Source organism: Balaenoptera musculus, chromosome 1 (assembly GCF_009873245.2).
Source record: "Balaenoptera musculus isolate JJ_BM4_2016_0621 chromosome 1, mBalMus1.pri.v3, whole genome shotgun sequence".
In the NCBI taxonomy this organism is placed as follows: domain Eukaryota; kingdom Metazoa; phylum Chordata; class Mammalia; order Artiodactyla; family Balaenopteridae; genus Balaenoptera; species Balaenoptera musculus.
The window spans coordinates 26,461,487-26,481,003 of record NC_045785.1 but is presented as its reverse complement, the minus strand read 5'-3'; the positions used below and the strand labels follow the sequence as shown (position 1 = coordinate 26,481,003).

The 19,517-nt window shown below is 44.6% G+C and overlaps 1 pseudogene; it reads right to left on the bottom strand.

The window, feature by feature from the left end:
• Positions 1-18,908, bottom strand: part of LOC118895477 — a 33,593-nt pseudogene extending 14,685 nt beyond the window's left edge.
• Between the last annotated feature and the right edge of the window lie 609 nt (positions 18,909-19,517).

Here is a 19,517-nt window from a genome sequence, read left to right as displayed (position 1 = left end):
TCCCAGACAGCCTTGAGTGAAGGATGCCCTTGTTTCCTGTTATTCCAAACATCACAAGGACAGACAGTGGAGTCTAAACAAGGGTTACAGGATGAGGAGATATTTTCACTGATACACAGAACAAATGGGAACCCAGCCAGGGGCAGCTGGACGGAACTTTCGGAGAAGAGTTCCCTGTAGTCCTGCCGCAGCACCAGCCCTTCTGGGAAAGTGAAAGAGGCCAGGCCAAGAGTGGCCTGGGCTACTCTGTTGTCTTGGTGGAGGTTCTGTTTGTGTTCAGGAACAAAAATCATCTCAGACTACCCCAGGCACAATTTGTTGGGAGGATGTAGGGGTATCTCATTGAACCCTAAATCAGCTGGGCCTGGGGAAAGCCTTAAGTCAGGAAGTAGAACCATCAGAGAACTTCCAGAAGTTTCTCTCTCATCTCTACTTCAACTTTCCTCTTCCTCCTAAACAGATATCTCTGCTTCTATGCTCTCATGGCTGATGAGGCCACCCCATCCCAAGGGAACTCCCGGCTGAACTAAACCAAAGGTCAGCTTTGGAGGGGGCAGAAGCTCCACCCTCCCTGCTCTAGTTTACCCCATCCCACCACTCCCACCACCAACCACATCTGCTCAAGGTCCCTTCCCACTACTGGTTTTGATGATCCGCCTCCCACCCACCCCTGCCCATCCATCAGGATCCACTGAGGGAGCTCAGAGGGAGGAGAAACCACCATCTTCCTTCCTTGGGGACTTCTGAGAAATCCTGCTCCATATGTTCCCTGTCTATGTGGTGAGCCTGCAGGATGCTATGCTTGGGGATGGATGGGTTTCTCCACCGTTCTGGAGAGGGAAGCAAATATTCTCTTGCTCGGGAGGAGCAGCAAAGCGTGCTACTGTTCCATGGCCGAAGAAGGCTTGCAGGCTGGGCTGTAAGGAGCCACTGGTCCTGGTTTCTCAGTGTCCCCTTTCCTGTTGGCTTGCAGATCTCATTATTTAGACAGTCTCCTTTTTGGACAATTTGTACAAGGCCTGTTATTCATTCTATTCCCTCATTCAAGCCGCAGCTATTCTGAGCAGGGCACAGGGTACAGAGGCAAAGGAGTCAGGGCACCTGCCCTTGGGAGGCTCATGGTAGGTGGGAGTGACAAGCCCATGAAAAGAGGAGTGATCCAGACATCCTCTTGTTTCTCCTGCTAGCAGGTCACACTTCCTTTTAATGCATAAGCAGCAATAAACTGAACCCTCAGTCTGCAAGACTTCAGGAAATCCGGTCTCTTACAGAGTTCCCTTTCCCAAGGATCTCTGAGAATTCTTACATATTCCACCAATTCATATGGTTGTCACTTATCACCTTTGTCTGCTCCACTGGACCCCCGATCTGGAGCCCCAGCCCTGGGAGACCTGCTCTCCCCAGGCTCCTGTTTGTCTAACGAGGGCTTGTTCCCAGGGACTCCCAAGCTCCCTTCTCTCCTCTGTACTCTCTCCCTACATGATTTCATCCAGTCTCACGGTTTTTAAATATCATCTATTTGCCGATGAGTTTACAAATCTCTATCACCACCGCTGACTTCTCTCCCCAGCTCCGGACTCTTGTATCCAATTGCCTATTTGTCATCTTCATTTGGAGGTCAAACAAGCAATTGAAACAACTTAGCCAAAGCAAACTCTTGATTTCCTGCCCTGCTCTGCCTGCCCCAAAACCAGCTCCCCTCCAGGTATCTCCATTTCAGGCGATGTTTCAGTACACAACAGGACACCATCCACTTAGTTGCTCAATCTACAAACCTGAAAGTCATTCCTGATTCTTCTCTTTGCTCCCCCACTGCCCCCCACAGCTAGCCCTGTGGAAGTCACATCAGAACCCATCCTGAATCTGCCTGTTTCTCTCCATCTCCATCGCTAGGCTCCTAGATCACATGGCCATTGTCTCCCACCTAGATGATGGCAATGGCATCCTGACTTGCCTCTCTGCTTTCACTCCTGCCCCCTGCAATCTATTTTCCACACAGAATCCAGAGTGAGCTTTTAAAAATACAAACCCATCACATCACTCTCCTGCTTAAGCCCTTCCATGGCTTCCCATCACATTTAGAATAAAAATTTAATGTCTTACTCTGACCTACAATGTCCTCCCTGAGCTGGCCCTGTCTGCCTCACCGCCATCCTCAGGTATCACACACACAACTGTCTTTCTTCCTCTTCCTCTCTCTCCCTCTTCCAGCCACACTTGGCCTTCTCTCTGTTCATCAGAAGGGCCAGGCCCACCTCCACCCAAGGGCTTTTGCAATAACTGTTCCCTTTGCCTAGTAAGCTCTACCTGACCTTGGAAGGTGTGTGTGTGTGTGTGTGTGTGTGTGTGTGTGTATTTTTACTAATCATAAGTTAATGCTACAATACTAATCACTTTGCATATGAGTCACCACCGTAGGAACTTTTTGCCTGAGACAAAACAATTTTCCTAGGCCACCTAGAAGCTCTGTTCTCCCATCCTATTTTCTTAGCAGATAATATGCCTTGCAACCTAAAACAAAAAGAAACACTTCGAAGTCTTTCCAACAATGGGGGGAGAAAAAGACCATAACTTGGTAAGAAGAAGAACGAAAAGGAGGCGGAAGAGGAGGAGAAAACAAAATAGCATTGAAGACCAAATTATTAAGTGAGATTAAACAAGATCATGTTGAAACAATAAAAGCTACATTACTAGAGCAACAAAACACACCAAACATGGCTTTTACAAAGATAAAGAGAAGTTGCCAGAAGCACAATAGTAGTTTTCATTTATTCATCCAACAAGTGATAGCCTACTCTGTGCTAAACTGTTAGGGAATAAGAATAAGGCTGTTAGGGAATAAGAATAATCATTCTAAGTGTTAGGGAATAAGCAGTGAACAAAACATAAAACCCCTGAGTTGTGGAGAGAAAAGACACTTTTTAAAGTAAATATATAGTATGTATTATAATAATGAGTTCTAGGGAGAAAAAAAAAGCAATAAAGGAGATTAGAGAGAAGCAGGGGTGGGGAGGAAGCTGCAATTTTAAATAGGGTGGACCAGGAAGACCTCTCCAAGGAGGTGACATTTGAGCACATTTGCACATGCAGCTCCCTGGAGAAGGGCACTCTAGGCAGAGGGAAGAGCAAGTGCAAAGGCCCTGGAGTGGGAGCTTGCCTGGCCTGTTAGAAGAAAAGCAGGAAGCCAAGGAGACTGAGGGGGAAAAAGCCAGGAGAGTTTGTAGAAGATGAGGTCAGAGAGGTCGTTGTAAGGACTTTGGCTACTCTGAGTGAGATGCAGGGTCATTACAGGGTTTTCATAAGAAGAGTGACATAATCTGACTTATACTATTAAAGAATCATTGAGGCTGCTATGTTGAGACCAGAATGGCTAGGGCTCTCAGTGGGTGAGACCAGAGCATAAAAACAAGCAAGGAGATATTGCAGTAACTCAGGTGAGAGGTCATGTTGGCTTGGACCACCATGGGGAAAAACATGGGTAGATTCTGGATGTATTTTGAAGACAGAACTTAAAACATGAACTGATGGGTTTCACGTGGGATGTGGGAGAAAGAGAAATCAAGGATGACGCCAAGACTGTGGGAGAATGGGTTTAAGAAAATTAGGAATTTGACTTTGGAAATGTTAAGTTTAAAATGATTATTATAGGGGCAGAGTCAAGATGGTGGTGTGGGAAGACGCGAAGTTCACGTCTCCCCACAACTAGGGCACCCATGGGACGCTGGTGGGGGACTTCAACGCCCAAGGTGACGGGAGGAACTCCCAAGTGAACTGGTAGGACGTGGGGGGACTGAGGGGGAGGAAAAGTAGAGGCCAGACAGGACTGGCACCCCTGAGGGGCAGCTGAGAGGTGGCAGGTGTTTCCACACCTGGATGGACCCTTGGGGGCTCAGATCAGGGAGGAGCACGCCCAGCGTATCCCCTACCCAATCAGCAGAGAAGTCTGCCCAGCTCTTGGGCCAGGTCCTATGCCTTCAGAGGCCCCATCTGGGCCGCGTGGGTCCTGGGGCCATAGGAGGGAGGCAGGGTGGGGGAGAATAGGAGGGGCCCTCCAGGACCGGAGGAGCAGGCAGGAGAGGAGCGGAGGGCATTGGCCCTGCCTACTCGAGCCCAGGAAACCTACTGAGCTCCCAGGTGGGGTCCCTGCCCTCTGAGACCAGAGGTGGGAGGCACACCTGGGCCCCTTCTGTTCCATTGAGCCTAAGCCCCACCCTCCACACCCCCCAGGGCCTTTTCCAGACCTGTGGGTCCTAAACATAGGCCCCACCCACCACCCAACCCCCACTCCTGCTTAGGCCCCGCCCTCCATAGCCAAGGCCTTTTCCACCTTTTTCTTTTTTTTTTCTCCTCCTCTTTTTTACTATTGTGGTTCTGTTTTACCTTCTGGCTGTTGTTTCATCTATATTTTTATTTTTATATTGTTTCTAACATATCTGTTAGTTTCCCAGTCTAATTTTATTTTTTACTTTGCTATTGTTCTCCCCTTTTTTCTTTCTACTGCTCCACACAGCTTGCAGGATCTTGGTTCATGAGCTGGGGGTTGGGCCAAAGCTCCTGCAGTGGGAGTTCCGAGTCTGAACCACTGGACTAACATAGAACCTCAGACCCCAGGGAATATTCATCGGAATGAGGTCTCCCGGAGGTCCTCATCCCAGCACCAAGACCCAGCTCTACCCAACAGCCTACAAACTCCAGTGTTGGAAGCCTCAGGCCAAACAACCAGTAAGACAGGAACACAATCCCACTCATTAAAAAAAAAAGAGAGAGAGAGAGACAGCAAAAGAATATGTCACAGATGAAGGAGCAAGGTAAAAACCTACAAGACCAAATAAATGAAGAGGAAATAGGCAATCTACCTGAAAAAGAATTCATAATAATGATAGTAAAGATGATCCAGAATCTTGGAAATAGATTGTAGGCACGGATTGAGAAAATACAAGAAATGTTTAGCAAAGATCTAGAAGAACTAAAGAGCAAACAAACAGAGATGAACAACACAATAACTGAAATGAAAAATACACTAGAAGGAATCAAAAACAGAATAACTGAGGCAGAAGAACGAATAAGTGAGCTGGAAGACAGAATGGTGGAAATAACTGCTGAGGAGCAGAATAAAGAAAAAAGAATGAAAAGAATTGAAGACGATCTCAGAGACCTCTGGGACAACACTGAATGCACCAACATTCGAATTATAGGGGTTCCAGAAGAAGAAGAGAAAAAGAAAGGGTCTGAGGAAATATTTGAAGAGATTATAGTGGAAAACTTCCCTAACATGGGAAAGGAAATAGTACCCAAGTTCAGGAAGCACAGAGAGTCCCATCCAGGATAAACACCAGGAGAAACACACCAAGACACATATTAATCAAATTAACCAAAATTAAATTCAAAGAAAAAACATTAAAAGCAGCAAGGGAAAAACAAAAAATAACATACAAAGGAAACCCCATAAGGTTATCAGCTGACTTTTCAGCAGAAACTCTGCAGGCCATAAGGGAGTGGCAGGATATACTTAAAGTGATGAAAGACAAAAACCTACAACCAAGATTACTCTACCCAGCAAGGATCTCATTCAGATTTGACAGAGAAATCAAAAGCTTTTCAGGGGTTTCCCTGGTGGCGCAATGGTTGAGAATCTGCCTACCAATGCAGGGGACACGGGTTCGAGCCCTGGTCTGGGAAGATCCCACATGCCGCGGAGCAACTAGGCCTGTGAGCCACAACTACTGAGCCTGCACGTCTGGAGCTTGTGCTCCGCAACAAGGGAGGCCACGACAGTGAGAGGCCCACGCACTGCGATGAAGAGTGGCCCCTGCTCGCAGCAACTAGAGAAAGCCCTCGCACAGAAACGAAGACCCAACACAGCCAAAAATAAATAAATAAATTAATTAATTAATTAATTTTTTTTTAAAAAAGCTTTTCAGACAAGCGAAAGCTAAGAGAATTCAGCACCACCAAACCAGCTTTACAACAAATGCTAAAGAAACTTCTCTAGGTGGGAAACACAAGAGAAGAAAAAGACCCACAAAAACAAACCCAAAACAATTTAAAAAATAGTAATAGGAACATACATATCTATAATAACCTTGAACGTAAATGGATTAAATGCCCCAACCAAAAGACACAGACTGGCTAAATGGATACAAAAACAAGACCCAGATATGTGCTGTCTACAGGAGACCCACTTCAGATCTAGGGACACATACAGACTGAAAGTGAAGGAATGGAAAAAGATATTCTGTGCAAATGGAAATCAAAAGAAAGCTGGAGTAGCAATACTCGTATCAGATAAAATAGACTTTAAAATAAAGACTGTTACAAGAGATAAGGAAGGACACTACATAATGATCAAGGGATCAATCCAAGAAGAAGATATAACAATTATAAATGTTTATGCACCCAACATAGGAGCACTTCAATATGTAAGGCAAATGCTAACAACCATGAAAGGGGAAATTGACAGTAACACAATAATAGTAGGGGACTTTAACACCCCACTTACACCAATGGACAGATCATCTAAATAGAAAATAAATAAGGAAACACAAGCTTTAAATGACACAGTAGACCAGATAGATTTAATTGATATTTGTAGAGCATTCCACCCAGAAGTGGCAGAATACACTTTCTCTCAAGTGCACACGGAACATTCTCCAGGATAGATCACATCTTGGGTCACAAATCAAGCCTTGGAAAATTTAAGAAAATTGAAATTGTATCAAGCATATTTTCTGACCACAACACTATGAGACTGGAAATCAATTACAGGAAAAAAAGCTGTAAAAAACATAAATATATGGAGGCTAAACAGTGCACTACTAAATAACCAAGAGATCACTGAAGAAAGCAAAGAAGAAATTTTAAAACTACATAGAAACAAATGACAATGAAAACATGACAACCCCAAACCTATGGGATGCAGCAAAAGCAGTTCTGAGAGGGAAGTTTATAGTAATTCAATCTCACCTCAAGAAACAAGAAAAACTCAAATAAACAATCTAACCCTACATCTAAAGCAACTAGAGAAAGAACAAAGAAAACCCAAAGTCAGTAGAAGGAAAGAAATAATAAAGATCAGAGCAGAAATAAATGAAATAGAAATGAAGAAAACAGTAGCAAAGATCAATAAAGCTAAAAGCTGTTCTTTAAGAAGATAAACAAAATTAATAAACCCTTAGCCAGGCTCATCAAGAAAAAAAGGGAGAGGACTCAAATCAATAAAATTAGAAATGAAAAAGGAGAAATCACAACTGACATCACAGAAATATAAAGGATTATAAGAGGCTACTACAAACAACTATATGCCAATAAAATGGACAACCACAAAGAAATGGACAAATTCTTGGAAAGGTACAATTTTCCAAGACTGAACCAGGAAGAATTAGAAAATATAAACAGACCTATTACAGTAATGAAATTGAAGCTGTAATTAAAAATCTTCCAACAAACAAAAGTCCAGGACCAGATGCCTTCACACACGAATTCTATCAAATATTTAGAGAAGAGGTAACACCCATCCTTCTCAAACTCTTCCAAAAAATTGCAGAGGGAGGAACACTTCCAAATTCATTCTACGAAGCCACCATCACCCTGATACCAAAACCAGAAAAAGATATCACAGAAAAAGAAAATTATAGACCAATATCACTGATGAACATATGCAAAAATCCTGAACAAAATACTAGCAAACAGAATCCAACAATATATTAAAAGGATCATACACCATGATCAAGTGGGATTTATCTCAGGGATGCAAGAATTCTTCAACATACGTAAATCAATCAATGTGATACACCATATTAACAAATTAAGGGGAAAAAACCATATGATCATCTCAATAGATGCAGAAACAGCTTTTGACAAAAATCAACACCATTTATCATAAAAACTCTCCAGAAAATGGGCATAGAGGGAACCTACCTCAACATAATAAAGGCCACATATGACAAACCCACAGCAAACATCATACTCAATGGTGAAAAACTGAAAACATTTCCACTAAGATCAGGAACAAGACAAGGATGTCCACTCTTGCCATTCTTATTCAACATAGTTTTGGAAATCCTAGCCACAGCAATCAGAGAAGAAAAAGAAATAAAAGGAATACAAATTGGAAAAGAAGAAGTAAAACTGTGATTGTTTGCAGATGACATGATACTATACATAGAAAATCCTAAAGATGCCACCAGAAAACTACTAGAACTAATCAATGAATTTGGTAAGGTTGCAGGATACAAAATTAATGCACAGGAATCTCTGGCATTCCTATACACTAACAATGAAAAATCTGAAAGAGAAATTAAGGAAACAATCCCATTTACCATCACAACAAAAAGAATAAAATACCTAGGAATAAACCTACCTAGGGAGACAAAAGAATTGTGCTCAGAAAACTATAAAACACTGATGAAAGAAATCAAAGATGACATAAACAGATGCAGAAATATACCATGTTCTTGGATTGGAAGGATCAATATTGTGAAAATGACTATACCACCCAAAGCAATCTACAGATTCAGTTCAATCCCTATCAAATTACCAATGGCATTCTTCACAGAATTAGAACAAAAAAATTTTACAAGTCGTATGGAAACACAAAAGACCCCGAATAGCCAAAGCAATCTTGAGAAAGAAAAACAGAGCTGGAGGAATCAGGCTCCCTGACTTCAGACTATACTACAAAGCTACAGCAATCAAGACAATATGGTACTGGCATAAAAACAGAAACATAGATCAATGGAACAGGATAGAAAGCCCAGAGATAAACCCACGCACATATGGGTACCTAATTTATGACAAAGGAGGCAAGAACATACAATGGAGAAAGGACAGCCTCTTCAATAAGTGGTGCTAGGAAAACTGGACAGCTACATGTAAAAGAATGAATTTAGAACACTCCCTAACACCATACACAAAAATAAACTCCAAATGGATTAAAGACGTAAATGTAAGACCAGACACTATAAAACTCTTAGAGGAAAACATAGGAAAAACACTCTTTGACATAAACCACAACAAGATCTTTTTTGACCCACCTCCTAGAGCAATGAAAATAAAAACAAAAATAAACAAATGGGACCTAATGAAACTTAAAAGCTTTTGCACAGCAAAGGAAACCATAAACAAGACGAAAAAACAACCCTCAGAGTGGGAGAAAATATTTGCCAATGAAACAATGGACAAAGGATTAATCTCCAAAATATACAAACAGCTCATGGAGCTCAATATTGAAAAAACGAACAATCCAATTAAAAAGGGGGCAGAAGACCTAAACAGACATTTCACCAAAGAAGACATACAAATGGCCACAAGGCACATGAAAAGATGCTCAATATCACTAATTATTAGAGAAATGCAAATCAAAACTACAATGAGGTATCACCTCAAACCAGTCAGAATGGCCATCTAGAAAAAATCTAGAAACAATAAATGCTGGAAAGGGTGTGGTGAAAAGGGAACCCTCCTGCACTGTTGGTGGGAATGTAAGTTGATACAACCACAATGGAGAACAGTATGAAGGTTCCTTAAAAAACCAAAAAACTAAAAAATGACCCAGCAATCCCACTACTGGGCATATACCCTTAGAAAACTATAACTCAAAAAGAGACATGTACCACAATGTTCACTGCAGCACTATTTACAATAGCCAGGACATGGAAGCAACCTAAGTGTCCATCGACAGATGAATGGATAAAGAAGACATGGCACATGTATACAATGGAATATTACTCAGCCATAAAAAGAAATGAAATTGAGTTATTTGCAGTGAGGTGGATGGACCTAGAGTCTGTCACACAGAGTGAAGTAAGTCAGAAAGAGAAAAATACTGTATGCATATATATGGAATCTAAAAAAAAAAAATTGGTACTAATGAACCTGGTGGCAGGGCAGGAATAAAGATGTAGACATAGAGAATGTACTTGAGGACACGTGGGTTGGGGGAGGGGGAAGCTGGGGCAAAGTTAGAGTAGCATCGACATATATACACTATCAATTGTAAAATAGATAGCTAGTGGGAAGCAGCAGCATAGCACAGGGAGATCAGGTCGGTGATTTGCGACGATCTAGAGGGGTGGGATAGGGAGGGTGGGAGGGGACATGGGGATGTGTGTATGCATATGGCTGATTCATTTTGTTGTGCAACAGAGGCTAGTGCAGTGTTGTGAAGCAGTTATACTCCAATGAAGATCTATTTCTAAAAATGACTATTATATATCCTAGTGACGATGTCAAATGATGTAAAGTGCTAGATGTAGAAGGCACTCGATTTATGTGAGTAAGTATGACACGGTTAAACCTGGTTCTGTCTCTTGGTGGCTGTGTGGTCTTGGCAAGTCACCCACAGTTTAGACCTAATGTAGACCTAATGTAGAACCTGGAATGTAGACCTAATCAGACTTACTTCCAGGGTGTGGTATTGGGTTGGCCGAAATGTTCGTTCGAGTTTTTCCATAGGATATTACAGGAAAACCCAAAAGAAATTTTTGGCCAAACCAATATTTTTAAAACATGTCCACAATTTTTTGACACTCCTCCTAACCAAAGGTGGAGTCTCATTCCTCTCCCTTTGCAGCTGGGCCGACCTTAGTACCCAGTTGCTAACAAGTGGAGTGCAGAAGAAGTACTGGAATCTGACTCCCAAGGCAAAGTTAGCAAATCTTCTGCTTGTCTCTGAGGACACTCACCCTTGGAACCCAGACACGATGTTGTGAAAACTCCCAGGCCACAAGGCGAGGTCACAGAGAGGTTCCAACTCACAGTCTCCACTGAGGTCCCAGCATCCACTGCCAGAGACGTGAGTGACAGAGCCTTCAGAGGATCCCAGGTGACCCAGCTGATGCCAAGTGGAGCAGAGAGAGCAGGTCCTGCCGAGCCCTGCCCAAACTGCACGTTTGTGAACGAAACCAGTGTTGCTATTTGGGGTTGGTATGTTTTGCAGCAGTAGATAGCTACAACTCTAGGAAATCGTGCAAGCATTGTGTATGCTGGAAAGCCATCTACAGAAGTGGATCATTAGTCAGTAGACATCCCAAGCTACTACACATCTCATGACTCCAGTGACAAGTCCTTCTGAGGTGGGTGTCATCTCAGGCCAGGCTCTGACTCCTTCCAACAGCAGGCAGCCTCACATGTGACACCTTGCAGCATAAGCTGGTCCCTGGCCTCCTCTCCAGCCCCATCCTCCACCAGGTGCCTCTTTTGCTACCACCCCATGGAACTCCTTCAACGTGCTATCTCCAACCACGCCTCTGTGCTCTTTCTCATACTGTTCCTCTGTCTGAACTACCTTTTTCTCTCTGGATCCCAGGAACCTTGACTCCCAGATGCCTCCTTCCCTCTTTAAGGGGCTTACTTCACCCGATCTTATCCAAGGCAGGATCCAAAACCTTCCTGTGGGGAAGAGCTTCTTCCCACTTCCCTGTTGAGATGTGGAGGTCACTCCCTAGAAATATGTAGGACCCACTCCCTTGGGCAATGAAGTCCCAGAAGATGGAAGAGTGAGGTGGAAGGATGCCTCTACCGGCTGCTGGAACCCAGCTGCCGACGGAGGGGAAGAGAGGCGAGGGTCTGTGTGCATTTGTGCAGGTGGTTTTGAGTGATCAGAATACCTCCAGATCCCTGCAAAGCATCCCTGCCAAGTTCTACTGGTTCCCAGGACACACCTCACTTATGTTCAGGAATGAGTATCCCCATGGCAGCCCTGCAATCTTGCTGACTTCGGCCCTTGCCACACTCTTCTGCCGAGCTGACCTATCCTTCCGATCCGGATTTACACAGCTGCTCCTGCCAGATCCAGCTGTTGTCTGTGATGCCTGCAGCCATGCTGCCCGGGGCCTGAGGAATGCCACTGCCCCCTGCTTGATTGCTGGCCACGGCACGCACAGCAGGCTGTCATTCGCTGGGTGAATAAATGAAAGCAGTTGGGCTTTTGTCTACTTCTTATGTTTTGATCTGGTGCCTGGACCTTCCTGTGACCCCTCAAACCCAGCAGTTCCCTGAGCTCCCTAGATAATATGCAGTGGTGGGAAGCAGAACAGGGGAGAATGGTCTCTTCCCTTTGTGTTATAAGCATAACCTGGACACCCAAGGGCCTCACCAGCTTGCAAGGACGAAGGAGGACACAGTGTCATTTGGACACACGTTTTGCTAGCTCAGTACTGCGCCATCCCTAACCTGGACGACTGCCAGGCTCAGAATCATCACAAGATTACTTTGCCCTTGGCATCACTGAGAGTCCCAGCATTGTCTCAGGCATGCTTCTGCGTCGGCCAAGGCCACCACTCAGGCTGCCTCCTCTGCTCTGCCTTGGACATCACTTGGGCAGATGCTCGCATGGCAGGGCCTGCCTCTGACCACCCCTTAATGATCTGCTGGACTGCTGGTCAATGCCTGGGCCTCTCACACTGAGCCTTGCCTTTTCACTCGTAAAAGGAGAGAGACACTGATCCCCTCCATGGTGTTCTGCTCCCTTAGAGGGGAAATCACAGCAGGACTTCTGGCGTCCTGAGGTGGCCCATTAGAGAGACTGTTGTTTTGTTTCCAACACCTCCTCTGCCCCAGGAACACCTTCCCCTTGGTTTACTGAGAAAATGGAGCCAGGGGGGCAGGAGCTGTGGGACGCTACCCCCGCCCCATGTCCCCCAGTATAACCACTTCACCATTCATCCTCACCGCCTTCTGCTAATCTCAGAAGAAATGTTTCTCTTTCTGCTCAAGGCTCATCTCTGCATCTTTGCTCTCGGTCCCAGCCCCTCCTGTCTGCTCTGAGAGCTGCCTCTTGCCTAATACAGGCTGCTAACTCCTCTTTCCCACATCTTCAAATTCTCCTCTACTACTTAAAATATTTTCTGCTTGTAAATATTATCAAAGTTCTCCCAACTTAAAAACAAACAGGGCTTCCCTGGTGGCGCAGTGGTTGAGAATCTGCCTGCCAATGCAGGGGACACGGGTTCGAGCCCTGGTCTGGGAAGATCCCACATGCCGCGGAGCGACTAGGCCCGTGAGCCACAACTACTGAGCCTGCGCGTCTGGAGCCTGTGCTCCGCAGCAAGAGAGGCCACGATAGTGAGAGGCCCGCGCACCGCGATGAAGAGTGGCCCCCGCTCGCCGCAACTAGAGAAAGCCCTCGCACAGAAACGAAGACCCAACACAGCCAAAAATAGATAAATAAATAAATAAATAAATAAATTTAAAAAACAAACAAACAAACAGTTCTTTGTTTTAGATTTGGCTACAGTCATCCCTTGATATCCAAAGGGGATTGGTTTCAGGACCCTCCCCCAACCCGCAGATACCAAACTGCGGGGATGCTCAAGTTCTTTACGTAAAATGGTGTGATTCAGTTGTTCCTCTATCTGCGGATGCAGAACTAGGGGATACGGAGGGTCGGATGTGTTTCTGCCTCTCTTTTCTTTCCTTCTCCTCCAAGTTATTCAAAAGAGTTGTCTTATACTTCTAACTCCATAACCTCACTTCTCATCCTCAACCCTGCCCTTCTGGGACCATACAAAGTTCTCAAATGCCAAATCCAGTGTGTATCTTCTGTCCTCATCTTACTGGCCTTCCCTATTGCACTTAACTATTTAGTACCATTTGAGGCCTCCATTTCCTCCCTCAAGGGCAGGGTACCCGAAGCAGAGACTCTGAGTTGCCCCAGTGAGCTCCTTTTCCTCTTTCTTTTTTTTTTTAACACCCCCCAGAGTTGTAACAGAGAGCAAGGCTGCCCCGCTGGACTCTCCATTCCCCTGCAGCCCCCTCACCCCACGGCTAGGGGTCGCATTATGAGTTCTTGTCACCAGGATGTGAGCAGAAGTGATGCAACAACTTCTTGGTCTTACCCTTGGTGCTGTGGACCCAGAAATGGGAGCCTCATTTTAAAGATAGTAGCATCCACCCACCAACCTCGGTCCCAGATGACTCCTTGGGACAGATCTGGTCCTACCAGCCATGGACTACTCAGATCTGGGCTTTTCATGTAAGTAAAAATAAACTCACATCTCATTTAAGCTGTTGTATTTTGGAAGTTTTTGTTATAGCAGCTTAGCCTGTACTCGAAGTAATATAGCATTGACTCAAGAGCAGGCAATCCACGGACCTCCTAAAACCTACCTCACCCCCAATCTAACTTAAGTCTCTCTTATAGCACCCTGTCCTTCTCCTTCAAAGCACTTATCACGACTTGTGGTTAAATCATTGTGTAATGTGGGGGTCATTACTGACTGCCTTTCCAGCAACTATCTCCCTTCCCTTCTTTTTATCTCACAGAATCCTGACTTTATTCAGGTATTCACACTTCCCTCATTCGGACTCATGCTGCATGAAAAGATGAGCTTAGACCAATCAGATTCTCTGTCTTAAATTTGAACTAAGAAACAAATCATGAGCCACTTATTAAAAGGATCTAAGATGGAAAGTTCACAGTGTAGAGGGAGCCAGTGAGGCTACAATGGACCATGTGCCAAAACTCAGAATGAGAGGCGCCAGCAGGTAGGAAAGAAGCAGGTATGTGAGGTGCAGGCAGATTGCACCGGTGAGGACCTCTTCTTCCTGTCTGCTGAGGACACACAGCCACCTGGATCCAGGATTATCTTCCCATTCCAGTCTCTGCTCTTAGCTTTCCATAGACAGCATCTACAACTATCCCTAAAATACATCGTCTTTCCCAGGGCTAGCAAGAGTGCACACCTCTTTCTCATATTCAAGCAGGCCTGGATAAAATAGTAACTTTGAGTAAGCTTATTCAACAAATTTTTAAAATTTATTTCATTGAAGTATAGTTGATTTACAACCTTGTGTTAGTTTCTGGTATACAGCAAAGTGATTCACTTATACATGTATATAATAGTTTGCATCTGCTAATCCCAAACTCCCAATGCATCCCTCCCCGACCCCACTTTCCCCTTGGCAACCACAAGTCTGCTCTCTATTCAACAAATATTTTTGAATACCTACTATGTCCTAGGCACTGTTGTAGGCACTGGGGTACTAGGGAGAATAAAGTATCTCCCTAAAGACAGCCTAAAGCATCTCTCTGAGAAACAAAATCAGCTATGTCACTCCTCTACCTGCCTATAATTCTTCAGTGGCTCCTAATTGACCTCAGAATAAAGCCCTAAATTCTTATTACGGTTTCAAAGGCACCCTTGCATGATCCAGCCTCTATCTACTTTTTGAATCTCCATTATCAGTTCCTTCACTGCTCCCTTCACTTTCAGCCATATCAGATCACTTTCAGGTCTCTAAGTGTGCTGCTTGTCTCATGCCTGCAGGCCTCTGTGCACACTCTTCCGTCTACCTGAATGTGGTGAGCAAAGGTAAAAGGCAAGGATGAGGATGACGATGACGATGAGAACAACACTACCGCTTATAACACTTTTGTAGATACTTTACATACGTAATTCTCAATCTCCATAACAATGTCACAGGGTAGGTTCTATTTCCCTGTTTTACAGATGAGGAAACCCAGGCTACAGAAGTTTAGTAACTTGCTTCATATCACACAGTTAAGACACGGCAGAGCCAAAATTTGAATCCAACTCTATTTGACTTCAAAGGACAGGCTGCCTAGGCCTGCTGTCTCTGCCCTTCTTTAGAACTCATAATCTGGAGGCAGACAGACTTGGGTTTAAAGTTGGGGCTCCACCACCTCCTAAGTGGAAGCCAAGCCTTCAATCTTACTGATCAAGTCATTCAATCACTGAGCCTCAGTTTCCTCATCTGTAAAATAAGGTCAGCAACAGAACCTACCTCAGAAGGTTATTGCGAGGTTAAAATGACAGAATGCATACAAAATGCCTGGCATAGTGCATGGCACGCACTGAAGCTGGAGATTGTTGTTCTGTTCTCATCACTGTGACCTTCTTCACTTAGGCAAATAGCTCTCTGTCATGGGCCCTGTCCAGGTCAGAGCTCTGTGTCTTATCACGGACACAACCTAAGAGCTGTGTCCCGCAGGGCCTCCTTGGCCAGGCCTGCACGGGTCTGTGGACGTGAGCTCGGGCAGGCAGAGGAATGGCCTGTAATTGATCCCAGTTAGAGATCGGCAGGCCCCGTCTTCAGGCTGGGGCCTCAGGAAGCAGGGTGCTGCCTGATTTATGTCCCTGCTGCACCGAGGATGACCTGGTGCCCCCTCTACGTGTTCCGGCATCAGACAAGGCCATAAAACGGAATTGGCGCTGCACGTTTGTTGCTATCAGGACCGACTTGTACAGTTGCACCCAGCTTAGGTCAAACCCCTGCAGGACCCTCCCCAGGAAATGTTGGTGTGTGCGGCCACCCTGTGAGGTCAGGCCACCGGGAGTTCAGGGACTGTGTACAAAAGGAAAATCACGATCTCATATGGCTTCAATGACCAGCTACTTGTGAATGACCCCCGCCCATCCTCATCCTGACCCTACAGCTCCTCCAGCCTCAGACTCAGCTATCCGATGGCCTGCTGGACGCCCCTTCCCACATGTCCCACAGGCCCCCATCTGAATGCATCACGTTCACCTCTCTGCTGCTCTTCTCCGCCCATGTGGGCACCACACCTAGGCTGAGGAAGCCTCTTCCTCCCTGGCCTGGTGCAGCGGCTTTGTACACCTCCTTTACACCTCTGACCACCCTGTTTTATAATAAGGACCACTTGATGCAGGTTTTACCCTTATCTGTATCTCCATCTGTCTCCTCTAATAGACTGTGAACTCCCAGAGACAAAAGACTAGATCTGATTCATCTTTGCACCTCCACAGCATAGAGCAGAGCCTGGCACAGAGGATATGCCCTAAACCTTTGATGAATGAATGAGTGAATGAATGGATGGATGGATGAATAAATGAATGAAATAGATGAGACTCTTCCAAGGTAGTTTCTAAATAAAGATCAGGGCTTCTTAAGAGGGACCACTGAAGTTCTACTGGGAATAGTGGAATTAGATATTAGCATCTGAGAGTTAGATTAACCTTATTAATTGCACACTCTGAGCTCTTCCGTGTACAGATGACTGAGACCCAGAGAGATTAAATAACTTTCTGGAGTTGAACAGTGATTTAGTAGCAGAGCCCTGGACTAGCCCCCAAATCTCCTAACTATATAATCCGCAGCCTTTTCTTCTCTTTCTACATGCTGAGCTTGAGAGAGCTCTTCACAGACTCCTAAGCTTGGCTTCTCAAAATAGACTATAGAAGGCAGAGGATATGCTAGACTATCTACCAGGTTCTATTAACAACAATGTGACCCATAGAAGAAAAACTGAGATGAGCTTCTCAGAAATTTCTAGTTCTAAGAACAAGTGTAAGACTATATGACTGTGTGGCCCCTATCCTCTCTAAGCCTCAGTTTTCTCATCTGCAAAATGGGAGCAATGACAGCACCTGCCCTGACATAAATGCATGTTTTTCACTTTAGGCTCTTGTGATAAGTTGTATTACTATTCCCAGTTATTTGCTGGATTCTCAGTAAGAGGATTATCCGTGTCTGCCCATTGCAATGAGACTTGCAATGCCTCTCTGGGAGGGGGGTGGGCGGGAGTATACCTCACTGTCCCCTTGGTGTCAGCCCGGGCCATTGGCTTCCTTTGGCCAATGGAACATGAGTAGAAGTGATGTATGCCACACCCCAGCAGAAGCTTTAAGAGCCATTGCAAGGTTCAACTGTAGCATTTTTTCCTTCTGTCTCTAGACTACTATAGGAGCTGCTCCTTCAGTCTGAGACACAGAATGTGAAGACACATAGAACAGAACCTCAACTGCTCTGCAGCTGTCATGTAACATGAGAAATCAACCTTTGCTCTTGTCAGCCATTGAGATTATGGGGTGGTTTCTGCTGCATAGCCCAGCCAATGCCAACTAATAATCTTTTGCTTATAATATAGACAGACTCATTGGGACATCTTTTTTAATTTACTAATTTATTTTTTATTAAAGTATAACTGATTTACAATGTTGTGTTAGTTTCAGGTATACAGCCCAGAGATTCAGATATAGATATATGAGTGTGTGTGTGTGTGTGTGTGTGTGTGTGTGTGTGTGTGTGTATTCTTTTTCAGATTCTTTTCCCAAATAGGTTACTACAAAATGTTGAGTATAGTTCCTTGTGCTATGCAGTAGGTCCTTGTTGTTTATCTATTTTATATATAGTAATGTGTCTATGTTACTCCCAAATTCCTAATTTATCCCTCCCTTCCCCTTTGGTAACCATAAGTTTGTTTTCTGTGTCTGTGAGTCTGTTTCTGTATTGTAAATAAGTTCATTTGTATCACTTTTTTTTAGATTCCACATATTAGCGATATCATATGATATTTATCTTTCTCTGTCTGACTTACTTCATTTAGTATGATAACCTCTAGGTCCATCCATGTTGCTGCAAATGGCATTACTTTATTCTTTTTATGGCTGAGTAGTACTCCATTATATTCCATTATATATATATATATACATATATCTCATATCGTCTTTATCCATCCATCTGTTGATGGACATTTAGGTTGTTCCCATGTCTTGGCTATTGTAAATAGTGTCACTGGGGACATCTTAAAAGGGAGGATGTGGTAAAGATAACCGCAAAATGAATCAAATCCCAGGTAGTCCTAGGGCTAAGTATTAATTAGTGATCAGGGTAAGCTGCCATAATAAAGAGACTCCAAAATACAAGTCTTAAATCAGATACACATTGACACTGACCTCTCTCATAAAACAGTGTAGAGGTAAGTGGCTGACCCAGGGTTGTTAGGCAGTTCTGCTCCATGAACTTGCCCAGAGGTCCAGGTTCCTTCCAACTCACTGCTCCTGCTGTGTTTATTGTGTTATCCTCATCTGCCCCATGACCACATTCCAGCCTGCAGGAAGGAGGAAAGAGAGAGCAGGGATGATCTGTATTCATTTATAGGATGTACTGCTCACAGTCTGTTGATCAGATCTTACTTACCTGGCCATAGCCAGTATAAGGAGTCTGCGAAAGTAGTTTCTAACCACGTGGACTTATGCTCTGATGAAATGCACATGGGGCTTCCTATTAGTAAAGGGAAGAAGGGGATAATTCGGTGGTATTCTGGAGCTGGCTCACAGAGGCTCATGAGAGCCAGCTGCATGTAATTTTCCCCCAATTCCGTATTCATTGACATGATTTGAAACCGCCTTAGTGGGAGTACTGACACCACAGAAACTGGCAAACACTACAAATCTGTATACCCCCCCACCCTGCCATCCCAATCTGCCAGGAGAGCCCGTTATTAAACATTTGCCAGCACTGGGAGTAATGGATACTGGGAGGCAATCAGCAGACTCTGCCACAGTCGGGTCACGGTTTCTTGGTGTCTCTGCTGCCTTTTCCTCTCACTCCTCAGCAACTTCCTCACCTTCAGCTCTATAAGAAGTCCTCCTTGGTTCAAATTCATGAGGGCAGCTCACGTGTTCTTGCCCCTTCCTCACTCTAGACTGCCTGCCCTGGGGCCAGGTGCCCACACTTGGGTTACTCAGCTGTGCCCAGGGGTAGAGGAGCTGGATGGGAATCAGGCACAGGGCTGCCTTCAGAGGCACCGGAGG